This window comes from Tenrec ecaudatus, chromosome 13 (genome assembly GCF_050624435.1).
Source record: "Tenrec ecaudatus isolate mTenEca1 chromosome 13, mTenEca1.hap1, whole genome shotgun sequence".
Lineage (NCBI taxonomy): Eukaryota > Metazoa > Chordata > Mammalia > Afrosoricida > Tenrecidae > Tenrec > Tenrec ecaudatus.
Genome location: NC_134542.1, coordinates 57,933,072 through 57,946,847, shown reverse-complemented (window position 1 = coordinate 57,946,847; position 13,776 = coordinate 57,933,072). Strand labels below are relative to the sequence as shown.

Sequence of the window (13,776 nt, the reverse complement as noted above, 5' to 3'; positions counted from 1 at the left end):
ACAGAAAATTTTAAAAGGCAGCTCAATAAAACATAGAAAAATATTACTACGAAATATGCAAAAACCTAGAATTAGAACACCCAAAAGGAAGAATAGACACAGCCTATATTCAACTCAACAAACTCAAGAAAAATTCAACCCTCACATTGCAATATTATACAATTCTATGGAACAAATAATGAACGATGCAGGAAGCAACCAAAGAAACAGAAGGAATACAGAGTCACTGAACCAAAAAGACTTAGTCAACATCACACCATTTCAAGAGATGGCACAGAAGTAATACCCACTGGTACAGAGGAAGAAATTTAAGCTGCACTGAAATCACTAACCTAAAGGAAGTCTCCAAATCATTAACCCAAAAGAAGGAATTGATGGAATACCAATTAGCTGATGAAGCACTGGAAGTACCCACTGGTCTGTGGCAGGAAATTTGGGACATAGCATTTGGCCAACTTACTGGAAGAGATCTATAGTTGTACCCATTCCCAAGAAAGGAGACCCAACAGAATTTCAAGTTATAGAACGATATCATTGATATCACATTCAAGTAAATTTTTGCAGCAGATAATCCATCCATTGACAGGGAGCTGCCAGAGATTCAGGCTGGATTCAGAAGAGGACATGGAACAAAGGACATCATTGTTGATATCAGATGGATCTTGGCTGAAAGCAGAGAATGCAAGAAAGATAGTTACTTGTGCTTTATTGAGTGTGCCAAGGCATTCAACTGTGGGAATCATAACAAACTATGGATAAGCATGAGATAAAACATGGGAATAATATCGTTCTATAACTTGAAATTCTGTTGGGTATAGTGATTCCATGTATTTCTGCCATCTTCTTTTGACGTTGCCTGTGTAGCTCAATATTTTGCTCATAGATTCCTTGCAACTCTAAGAGTTGAGGTTTCTCTTATTATTTCAGTTTGAGAAATGCAGAGTACATTCTTCACTTTTGATTTTTTTACCGAAGGGTTTGTACAATTTATTATTTTACATTTGTTGCCACTTAATATTGTTGAACCTCCCTTTGAAATATTGTTGAGCTCTTTTACTTCATCGTTTTTTCCTTTCTCTTCTCCATGGTTAGATTGTGTCAGAATTTCCTCTGTCATCCTTTTTATCTTTTTTTCTTTTTTTGTCTTTTCATAACCTTTTGATTTCTACATACATGATATTCTTTATATCATTCCACAACCGACCTGGTTTCTGGTCATTACCTTTTAAAGTGTTCATTCTATTGGAAATATATATATATATATATATATATATATATATATATATATATATATATATATTTGAGAGAGAGAGTTTTCTGAGTAAAAAGTGAGTGAATGTTAGGTGCTTTACCAAGCAGTGGAACAAATATGGGTTGAGTGGCAAGATTCATGTTAGATGGAATACACTTCTTATTGGATAACAAGCAATAAGTGTGTTGTGTAAATAAACTCTTGGCACCTTGTTTTCTTATAAAATAAGAAAGATAATACCACATGGAAAAAAATATAACAAAGATTAAGTGCTATAAAGGGCAATACATCTACCACATCACAAATACTCAGATGACAGAATCTTCCTCACTGAAATGAACATTATTTAACAGAGCAAAATGTTTTGAGTTTCAGCTATGAAATGAGGTATTAAGGAGCCATTAGGGTATTAGATAAAATCACATAATTCTTAGCCTAGGCCCTGGGACATATTGTGAAGTTAGTCTATGTCAGTTACTAATGGTGTGACTGCTGTCATTAATCCTTACCAGAGTTGTGATTTTGGATGTTTTCAAAGACTTATTGTGTTTTGCTTGTTCAATCAATCCCGAGGTAGAACTGAATCTCTCAAAATTACATGAGTGTTGGAATCTAGAGTTAGGGAGTCATTAAAGTTGCAACAGCTCCCAAAACTGTTGCCCTGAGATAATTTTAAATAAAAAAACCAAAACCATCCCTTGAATTTTTCTTAGAATCACATATAAGTTCACAAATTTAGTAAAGCTTGTTTAACTTGAACATTGTGCTCTTTTGAAGGACTTTCTATATGGGATTAAATATGCAACAACTTGAAAGTCCAAAGAGGAAGCTTCGTGGGCACTGAGTAAATTATGATGAAGGAAGAACAATTCAGGAAAGGACTGCAAAGAATTATTGCGTAGCTCTAAGCACAAAGTTAAATTACCCCATTGTATATGTAGAAAAATTTAAATTATATATGCTTTGCCATGCAGACATACAGAAATAGTTTTTAAAGTGACATGAAAGGCTAGCACAACCTCCCATGCTCCTGGAGTCACTCTTGTAAAAAGAAACTCAGTCCTCTGATGAATGATTTTGAATTGATGGCCTAGGACAATTTTTTTCATTCACTGAACATAATAAGGCTTGCATTACTATGTTTATCTACTATTTCACTAATTGCAGTTTAGAAGAAAACATAAATAGTTGGCCTATTAATGACTTTAAAGATGAGCCTTAAATGAACACACATTTTAAAACTCTAATGAAATAACGAGGAGTGATGGATAATTAAGGTCTATTTCATATATATAAATATGAATTGCTTCACTGCATTTCATTTGGATTAGTCTCATCCCTTTTCCCTACTCTATTCTCATTTCCCAATCCCAGTCTCAGAAAAGCAGCAGATTAGTTTAAATTTTAATGCTAGTAACTGGATGCTTAATAACGTATTTGTTTTATTTAACATAACTACCACTTGTCTGTCAGTTTGTCATGCACTGATGGCTTGTGGGTTACTGATGGCTTGTGGGTTACGCTGGAAGCTAGGTCACTGGTATTTCAATTGCCAGGAGGGCCACACAAAAGTGAACAGGTTTCAGCAGCGCTTCCAAACTAAGATCAGACAATAAAGAAGGACTGGTCTCCCTTCTTCAAAGGAAGTAGCCACTGAAAACTTCATGCATAGCCTCAAAACACTGTTAGAAACTGAAGACCTAGTGAATGGAAGCAGAACATTTTGGAGAGGTATGCCCCCCTGGGTAGGAGGGCATTCAAAATGTTACTGGGAGGATCTGATTCCTCAGGGTGAAGCCAACCAGGGGGAGGTGGACAGAGTAAGCCTATGGTAGTAGAGCCTTCAGGATATTCATTTGCTGGTGGGGCACAACACAAGGTAAGGAGAAGTTGCTGAAAAAACCTACTAATGATCAGATCTTGGCATGTCTGAGTATGAATCCAGGATAATTGGAAATCATCAAAAATGAAATCGATGTCAAAATTGAAATAGAACATATAAAGATTAATATCCTCAGCGTTCCTGAACTGACAGGCTGTTCTGGCCATGTTGAATCAGAAAAATTATATGATTTCCTATGCTGGGAATAACACTATCTAGAAAAATGGAATTGTATTGTCAAAAAGGACATTCAAGATCTCCTCAAAGTACACTGCTGTTTTTGATTAAATTATTCCTATCAACATTCAATGAAAAGCAGTCAATACAACTCTTATTCAAATTTATGCACAGATCTCAAAAGCTAGTGATGAAGAAATCACAGAAGTCTAACAATGACTTTAGTTGGAAATGGATTAAATATGCAATCAAGAAACACTGATGATTATTGATTATTGGAATGCAAAAGTTGGAAACAAAGGAGAAGGCACAGTATTTAGAAATTATGGACTTGTTGATAGAAACGACGCTGGAGATTCCATGATGAAATTTTGCAAGTCAAAGGACTTGTTCATAGAAAATACCTTTTTTCAACGACACAGTGTACCTATACACATGGACTTCTCCAGATGGAATACACAAAAATCAAGCCAACTACATCTGTGGGAAGAAACCCTAGAGAAGCGCACTTAGAACAGCTGAAACCAGGACAGGGACTGGCTGTTGAAAGCTCATATACAAATTCAGAATAAAGCTGAAGACAAAAAAAAACAACAACAACAAAACAAGGGCCAAAATATTATCTGGAATCTATCCCACCCCAATTTCAAGAACATCTCAAGAATATGCTTGACATATTGAACACTAATAGGAGAAAATCTGATAGCTATGGTAGGACATTAAGAATGTCATTCATGAAGAAAAAAAAGGTCATTAATAACATAGGGAAGAAAGCAAAGAGCCAGTGGTTTCCAGAACAGATTCTGCAACTTGCTCTGAACCTTATGGTAGCTACAGCAGATGGAAGAAAGGATGTAGTCAGAGCTGAATAAAGAACTCAAAGGGAAGCTGGAGAGAACAAAGGCAAATCTAATAATGAAATGTGCAAATACCTAGAATTAAAACATCAAAAGGGAAGAGCATGATCAGCATACTTTGAACTGGAAGAACTCAAGAAAAAATTCAAGCCTCGAGTTATAATATGAAAGATTCTATGGGCCAAATATTGAATGATGCAGGAAGCATCCAAAGAAAATGGAAATAATACAGAGTTACTATATCAAAAAGAAGTAGCCAGAATTCCATCCTTTTAGGGGGTAGCAAATGAGCAAGAACTAATGTTGCTGAAGGAAGTAGTGCACACTACACTGAAAGTATTAACCAAAACCAAAGATTCAGGAAGTGGTCTGTTTCAACATGCTGAGAAAGCACTGGAAACACTCATTCATCTGTACCAAGAGATTGGAAGACAGCTATTTGGCTAACTTACCTGAAAAGATCCATATTTATACCCACTGCAAAGAAGGGAACAATCTTATTGATATCACACGCAAATAAAATTTTGCTGAAGATCATCCAACAGTCATTGCAGTACACTAAGAGGGAGCTGCCAGAAGGTCAGGCCAGATTCAGCAGAAGACGTAGAACAAATAAGATCATTGCCAATGCCAGACAGATCTCTATTTATGTTTTATTGGCTATGCCAAGACATTTGACTCTGTGTATCATAACAAATTATGGATATCTTTGACATGAATGGCAATTCTAGAACACTTCACTGTGCTCATGTAGAATTTGTATATAGATCAAGGAAGTTGTGCAAATAGATGAGGGAATGAATACTGCTTAGCTTATAATCAGGAAAGGTGTGTGTCAGGGTTGTATCCTCTCACCATACTTATTCAATATAGATATTGAGAAAATGATCAGAGAAGTTTCTTATATGAAAAATAATGTGGCATCAAGATTGGAGGAAGGCTTATTAAAAACTTGCGATGGGCAGATGACACAACCTTACTTGTTGAAAGTGAGGAAGACCCGAAACACTTGACAATGTACATCAAGGATGGGAGCCTTCAAAATGGTTTATAACTTACTGTAAAGAGAACCCAAATCTGTATGTCTGGACCAATACCTAACATCATGATAAGTGGAGAAAAGGTTGAAGTTGTCAAGTATTTTGTCTCATTTGGATCTACAAAAATGCTCACGGAAGCAGCAGACAAGAGATTAAAAGACTAGTTACATTAGGTAAATCTTTTGCACAAGACCTCTTTAGAGTATTGAAAAACAAGAATGTTATCTTGAGGGCTTATGTGCACCTGACCCAAGCCATGGTAGTTTCCATTGCTTCACATGCATGTGAAAATTAGACGTTGCATACACAAGGCAGCAGAAGAATTGATACATTTGAGTTGTGATGCTGGAGAAAAATATTGAAAGTACAATGGACTGCTAAAAGAACATAAAAACCTATCTTGAGAGAAGTATGGCCAGAATGCTCGGATGGCCAGAGGCAAGGATGGCAAAACTTGATCTTACATACTTTGGACACATTGTCAGGATGGACCAGTGCCTGAGCAGGACATCATGTTTGGTAGAGGAGAGGGGTAGTGAAGGAGAGGGAGGCCCTTAATGCAATGAATGGACACATTCACTGCAACAATGGGTTCAAGCATAAGAATAATTGGGAGGATGGCACAGGACTGGGCAGTCTTTTGTTCTGTTGAACATAGAGTCACTATGGGTCAGAACAGACTCGATGACACCTAACAATATTTTAACATAAATACGCATTATACATGGAGATGATTTATAGTGTTTCCCAATAAAACAAGGATGTTTCTAAATTGAACCAGAGAGATGGGTAAATGAATATTTGAATAATTAGTTCGTATATGATGGCCATACTCATACTTGCCCTCATGAAGGGATTGTTGAAGATTTGGGTGCAATAGCAAAGTATTAATAAAAGAGATCATGCCTGGATATCAGAAAGAATAGCTGAGGTCTTTTAAAAAGCAGCCATTTCAGTGAGGTGCTAAATCCACTTGAAAGAAACACACCAGTCTGTGTGATGCAAGGATTATCAATGATTAAATCCAAGACCAGAGGAGGGAACAATGCTAGAACTTAAATTCTGGGTGGTTTGCAGAGGGCTAGGCATGAGAGTGAAAGTCCTAAATACAATTTCAGGGTTCTCATTTGCAAGAAGCCAGTAGCGAATACCCTCTGTCCAGTCTGGGCATGTGATTAGCCTTGTGATCAGACATATTGCATTGGAAAGTGGATTAATGCAGATATAGTTAGGTTAAAATTTGATACTTCATCATTTGCTTTCCTTTCTGACCCATTTACAATGTTTTTAGCTTTTAATATGTCATATTGTTTTTTTGATTGGAGTTTTCTGTTTTATTGTGCTATTGTTTAGTGTTATTTATTTATTTTTGGCCTGTTTTTCTGTATGTCCAGTCCTGGACAGGTAATCTATAGAGATAATCATTGAGTATTAGTTTCTTAGGATCATGGTAGGGGAGGTGGGGAGAAATGTGGAGCTAATAATAATAAGTGCAAGAAAGAAGAAAATATTCTAAAATTGATTGTTGTGATCATTACACAACTCTACTATGATTAAGCAATTGAATTATATATGAGAATATATGTTAAGAAACCCATTAAAATATATGGGTTAGTATTATTATTTACAGGAATACAACTATTATACAACTTATGGACTAACCACGATAGTTAATGATGAAGGACCTGAAGAATTCTACCAGCTTCTTCCATCTGAAATTCATCAGACATCTAATCAAGGTACTTTGTTTATTAATGACAATTGGAATGTAAAATTTGGAAATAGATAAGTATCAAATACTGGAGAATATGGCCTTAATAATAGAAACAAATCTAGAGATAAGATAGAAATTTGCAAGATGATTAACTTCTTCAATGAATATATCATTTTTCAGCATAAATAATGATTATATGTGTGAATCTTGTTAGACAGAATGCACACAGGAATCAAGTAGACGGTATCTGTAGAAAGAGTCTATGGAAAAGTTCAATATCATCAGCCAAGCCAAGACCAAGCCAAGAAAGGTTGACTGTAGAACAGATCATCATTTACTCATGTGTAATTGAAGGTAAAGCTGAAGAAAATGAAAATTAGCCTATGAGTGCCAAAATATGACCTTGAGCATATTCCAACTGAATTTAGGGGTCATCTCAAGGTAGATTTAACATATTGAATATTTGATGACAGAAGACCTAACAAATTGTGGGATAACATAAAAAACAGCATAAAATAAGAAAGCAAGAAGGCCACCAAAAAGACGGAAAAGAACAAAGTGGATGATGGAAGAGACTCTGAAAGTTACCCTGGAAAGCAGCTAATGGAAAGACTGATGAGAGGAAAGGGCTGGACAGAAAATGCCAAAGGACAGCTCAAGAAAACAAAGGATTACAATGAAATCCTACAAAGACCAGGAATTGGACATTCAAAAAGGAATAACTTGGCAGGCATTCTCAAGCTGAAAGAACTGAAAGCACAACTTTAGCCCCAAGTTAAAATATTGAAGGATTTTATGGGCATAATATCGAACCATGCAGAAAGCATTATATTGTATCAGAAAAGAATTGGTCATTTTTCAGCCATTTCGAGCGGTAACATATGACCCAGACCTGACAGTATTGTAGGAAGGAGTGCAAGCTGCATGTCGGCATGAGCAATGCTCAAGGCTCCAGGGTGCAACACAACAGTGTATGAAATGTAAAATGGTTGCAGCAGTACATCAACACCGAGCTGTGAGACATTCAAGCTGGATGCAGAAGAGGGCCCGAACAAGCGCTATCATTATTGCTGGAAGGTGGCTATTGGCTCAAAGAGAGCATGCCAGCAAGATGTTTCCTTGTTTTTAACGACCGTGTTGATCATCGTAAACTATGGATAACATTCCAAAGAATGAAATTCTGGAACACTTAATTATGCTCAAGTGGCATATGTACGTGGACAAAGAGATAGTCATTCAAACTGAACAAAGGAATACTGCATGGTTTGAAATCAGGAAAGGGGTGTGTCTGAGTTTCGCCACATTTATTTCATCTGCATGCTGATCAAATAATCCTAGAAGCTGAACTACATGATGAAGTACATGGCACCAGGCTTGGAGGAATCTCATTAATAACCTCTGATATTCAAATTATATAAGTTGCTTGCTGAAGGCATTTGAGACACTTGGTAATGAAAATCAAATTCTGTAGTCTTCAATATGGGTTGCAACTGGATTTAAAAAAGACAAAAAAAACAAAACCCACAACTGGACCAATAGCTGATGATATGATAAATGGATAAAAAAATTGAAGCAAAGATTCCATGTTGCTTGGATCAAAAATCAATACTTATGGAATCAGCAATCAAGAACTCAAAGTTTATTGCATTGGACACAGATTTCTTTAAAATGTTACAGAGCAAGGATGTCACATTGAGGATTAAAGTATGCCTGATCCAAGCCGCAGCATTTACGATCATTTCATACGTACGTGAAAGTTGGACAGTGAATACGGAAGACTGGAGATGAGGTGATGCGCTTGAATGATGATGGTGGCGAGTAATATTGAAACTATCTAGGGCAGTCAGAAGGACAGACAACTATGTCTGGAAAGAAGTACAACCAGAATGGTACTTGGTAGGATGGATGAGGGTCTTTGGGCTCCAGTACTTTGGATGCGTTCTAGGGAGAGACCAATCCTTGGAAAAGGACATCATGTGAATAAGGTAGGGGTCAGTGAGAAGGAGGACACCCTTAGTGCGGTAGATTGACAGTGACTCCAACACAGCATTGATCTCAATGCTAACAACAATTGTGGGAGTGGCACATCTCTGGGCAGTGTTTCCTTCCGTCGTAGACAGCGTAGCTATGGGTCACAACAGACTGGATACCATCTCATAACAGCAATAAGGAGAACAAATTATGTAAATTGGGTGAGACTGAAAACTATGAGAAAATCAATTGGCTTATGAATGAGAATAAACAATCAGGACTTGAATACATAAAACACAATACTTCTAAGAGTTATTGCTTGTAAACACAGGGAAATTTATACAACCATGTACTTTGAAAAATTTAAAGATAGTTAAAGAGGTCAAAAGTACAATATATTTCTTCTTTCTGCCTCAGAAATTCTCAGTTTGTATCTATTCAGTTGACGCCCACATAGGATTGGTAAAATATTTTTATATCACCCAATTACTAATGAGCATTATTGAATGTATAGTTAATATATGCTAGAAAATTATAATTCCTCGATTTTAGAATCTTTATTAAGAAATGGAATACTATAACCACTAAAAGCAATAATCTGTAGATTTATTTGTTGTAGATTTTTCCCCTTTGCCATCTAGCTTCACATGCCTTCCTCTGATACTCTGTATTCCTTCCTAAACTTCAAATCTCTTGATAGTCCATCCTTTCTCCTTTGTCTTCCTTTCCATTTCGGGAGAAGCCCTGCTTCCTGTCTTTGAAGTGGTGTGCATTTGAGTTGGGCCCAGCCAGCCCATAGCGCCGTCAGGGAGTTTGGGACGATTGACGGCACCATGTTCCCACAATGTGAACGTTTGCCTCTCCTGCAGTAATCCAATGAAAAGCTCTCTTTGTCTATTTTAAGGGTGATCTGTCCCTTTAGGTGTGGGTTCTCAGCTAAATGAGGAGGGAGGAAGAGCAGGAGTCGGAACTACGCTGAAAAGCCCTCTCTAGCTTCTGGTCTCTTGATGCGGAGGCTTGGATGCCAAATGGCTTAATAAATGGTGGTTGCTTTGTCAGCGAACAGGTCAATTCGTACTCCCGGCAACTCCATAGGACAGAGCAGGCCGGCCACATCGGGCTTCCTGCTCTGCAGTACGAATGGAAGCAGCCTGCAGGGCTTCTCGCCTATGGAGAGCCTGGTGCGTTCAACCCCGGAGCATTTAAACATTGCACCATCCGGCGCCTTGAAAAATGATAATAGTTTGATGTTTGATACGCATTCCTGGAACTTTGACAGTGACTGGTGCTGAAAGGATGATGGACATTCTTAAGACCACGCTGTCATTTGCTCCCTGGGGCATTGCTTGCAAGTTACTCTTAGTATTTGTGAAGTGATAATAAGTCAGTGTCCAACAGCTGAGGAGGATGTCATAGCTGAGTGCAAATGAGTGAATGCACGTGAAGCATTCATAATTCCTTGGCAGAGATTGTATAAAAATGACAGATTTTGGTGCTATTAGTCACTCACTGAAAATGTATGACAATTATTTTTCCTGTTGTGAAATTAGTGTATTTTCAGACTTAGTGAAATGTTTGTGAATATTTTAACTTTCAGAAAAACATAAAGAAACAATTTATAATCCTGGTACTCAATACAGACACAATATTTTCTATAATCACTTAAAATGTTCTAAAGGAAATAATTGTTTCTTTACTGTTCTAATCTCTTATTTGAGAGTTTGAGGGCTAATAAGTACCTAGATTTTTATTCAAGTAGAAATTTTCCCGATGTCTAAAGTATTATTAATCTAGAGAGAAACATACAGCTATAGGGGTACATATTTTCCCCAAAGTCAAATTCCTACAGTTGCTAAACTGCAGAAATATTCAGGGTTAAAGGGAAAAAGTACAGATTTGCTACATCTTTAGATTGCCTAATATTATAGTATGAGAACTACAATTTTATTAAGCACCATTCCTTGTTTCTGGAACTTTGTAATGATTACTAAATGAACATAATTTCTATCTTCACAAAAATATAACATAAAAGATGACCTGTGTGTTGGTCCCAGTCTGTTAATTAAAATTAAAAAAAAACAAGCTAGAGCCATTAGCAAAAAGGTCATTGGAATGTAGTTCAAATTTTCACATATCCAATTTTTAAATAGTGCAAATGAGCATATTTTAGGCATTTAGATACATGCGTTTCATTATTTAGCTATGCATGTTTTGTATAGCCCGTGAAAATTCACTTTATATGTGCTTGCCTTTGATAAGATAAATCTTACAGTTATAGACATCAAACAACTTGTGATCTTTTGAGCTCCTGACCCTGGAATTTCACAATATTTGCTGAAAGATATCACCTATGTACTTGGTGATAGAAATTAAGCTTGGATCGCATGACAGACTTTTGAAAAACCAATGACTTGTTCATAGCAAACACCTTTTTGTAACAACACAATGGTTACAAAACACATGAACTTCCCCAGATGGAATACACAGAAATGAAATCGACTACATCTGTGGGAAGAAACTCCAGAGCACCTCACTATCAGCAGCTAAAGCTGCTCACAAGAGCAGCTGACCCGGGAACAGATCACCAACTGCTCTCATGAAAGTTCAAGTTGAAGCTGAAGAAAATTAAAATAAGTCCACGAGAACCAATGTATGACCTTGAGTCTATCCCACCTGAATTTCAAGAATATATTTTCTGCATTAAACATTAATGACAGAAGACCTGAGGACAAGTCTGTGGGAGGACATAAAGGACATTATTCATGAAGAAAGCAAAAGGTCATTAGTGACTCAGGAAAGGAAGAAAAAGTCAAAGTGAGTGTCAAAAGGGACTCTGAAACTTGATCTTGATCAAAGAGTAGTTGTAGCGAATGGAAGACATGAAGAGCGAAATAGAACATTTCAAAGGGAAGCTCGAGAAGATCAACCACGAGTCAACAGGGTTCCAGGAATTAATGGAAGCCAAGTGAAATGTTTCAGCAAGTTGATGAAGCGCTGGACGCGCTCCGTTGTCTATTCCAGGAAATCGGGAAGACAGTTACTTGGCAAGTTGAATGGAAGAGATCCATATTTGTGCCCATTCCAAAGAAAGGCGACTCAACAGAATGCTCAATTTATAAAACAATATCATTGCTATCACATGGAAGTAAAATTTTGCTAAAGATAATCCAACAATTTCGGTGCATTGACAGGGAGCTGCCAAAGATTCCATTCAGATTAGAAGGAGACATGGACAAAGCGATATTATTACTGATATCAGACGAGTCATGAGTGACAGCAGGGAATACTAGAAAGATGTTTACTTGTGCTTTATTTACTATGTGAAGGCATTTGACTCTATGAATCAAAACAAACTATGGAGAGGCTTGAGAAGAATGGGAATTTCAGAACACTTCAGTGTGCTCGTATGAAACCTATTCATGAATCAAGGGGCAGTTGCATGAACAAAACAAGAGAATACCCCATGGTACAAAATTAGGAAAGGTATGAGTCAGGTTTGTATCCTCTCCTTATGCTGATTCAATCTGTTTGCTGAGAAAATAATTAGAGAACTTGGATTCCATGAAGATGAATGTGGCATCATAATAACAACTTGATGTGCAGATGGCACAACTTTGCTTTCTGAAGGTGAGGAAGAAGCACTTGCGGAAGATCAAGGATTGCAGCATTCAGTGTGGATTCCAACTCAAGGCAAAGAAAACCCAAATCGTCACAAATGGGCCGTTAGGTAACTTCATGATAAATGAAGAAGAGATTGAAGCTGTTAGGGGTTTTGTCTTGCTTGGATCCACAATCATGCTCATGGAAACAGCAGTCAAGAAATCAAACGGCACATACATTAATTAAATCTGCTGCCCAAGACCTCTTTAAAATGTTGAAAAGCAAGAGATTAGTTTGAGGACTTAGGCGCCTCTGACCTGCTTCTGGTAGGTCAGTTATTTCATATGCATGTTAAAATTAGACATTGAATAAGAAAAGCCAAGGAAGATGCCGATGCCTCTGAATGATGGTGCTGAAAAGAGTGTTGTTTCTATATACCTTTTCTAATTTCGACCTTGTAATGCTCTTAGGAATCCAGGTAGGGTGGTGGGTTGCCATCTGCAAGGTCAGGGGTTCAAAACTTGCAGCCACTCTGGTGAGAAGATGAGCCTTTCTATTCCTGTAAAGAGTTACAGTCTTGGAAACGCACAATGGCAGCGCTGTTGTCGACATACTTACCTCCAAGGAGCAGTGTGGCTCGACAGCCAAAGACAACACCATCTGGCCCTGCACCATCTCCACACTCATTCTTATCTGTGAGTCCACCGTGGCAGCCAGTGTCGAATAGAATAAGTAGTTTATAGATTTGCTCTACTTTCTACCTCCAAATACTGTCTTCAATAACTGATAAATTAGATTTCCAGAGAGTATCTCATTAATCCATTCCTATATTTCAACTCCCAGCTATCTTCACTAATTTCAGTTAAATTACAGTGACGGCAGTGACATGCACATTGGAAAAACACTGCAGAATTACTCAGAGCAACAAGCACACCGGTGACCATTTAAATGCGATCAAAGAAGACTAGCTTGTTAAAACGATGTGGTTTCTCTCTAATTTTCATCATGGAGCAAAATGAAATCGCTTTCAATATATTCTCTAACATCTGCTCTTTTAACCAAACCCCTGAATAATGAAGACGGAGGAATGAAAACAATGGTTAAATTCACATTCTTTCCTAACATGTTCTTAATTGGTCCGCAAGGAATGCTCTTCTTTTCCACAGAAAAGTAATAAAATGAATCCACAGAAAGTGATTCCAGAGAATATGTCCCCAGGATTAACTGCATCAAAGTCTAAAGGGAAAGGTGCCCAAATATTTTAATAAATCTCACAGATTATT

The 13,776-nt window shown here is 37.3% G+C and overlaps 1 pseudogene; it reads right to left on the bottom strand.

The window, feature by feature from the left end:
• Window positions 1-13,180, bottom strand: part of LOC142423946 (RNA-binding protein EWS pseudogene) — a 38,366-nt pseudogene extending 25,186 nt beyond the window's left edge.
• Between the last annotated feature and the right edge of the window lie 596 nt (window positions 13,181-13,776).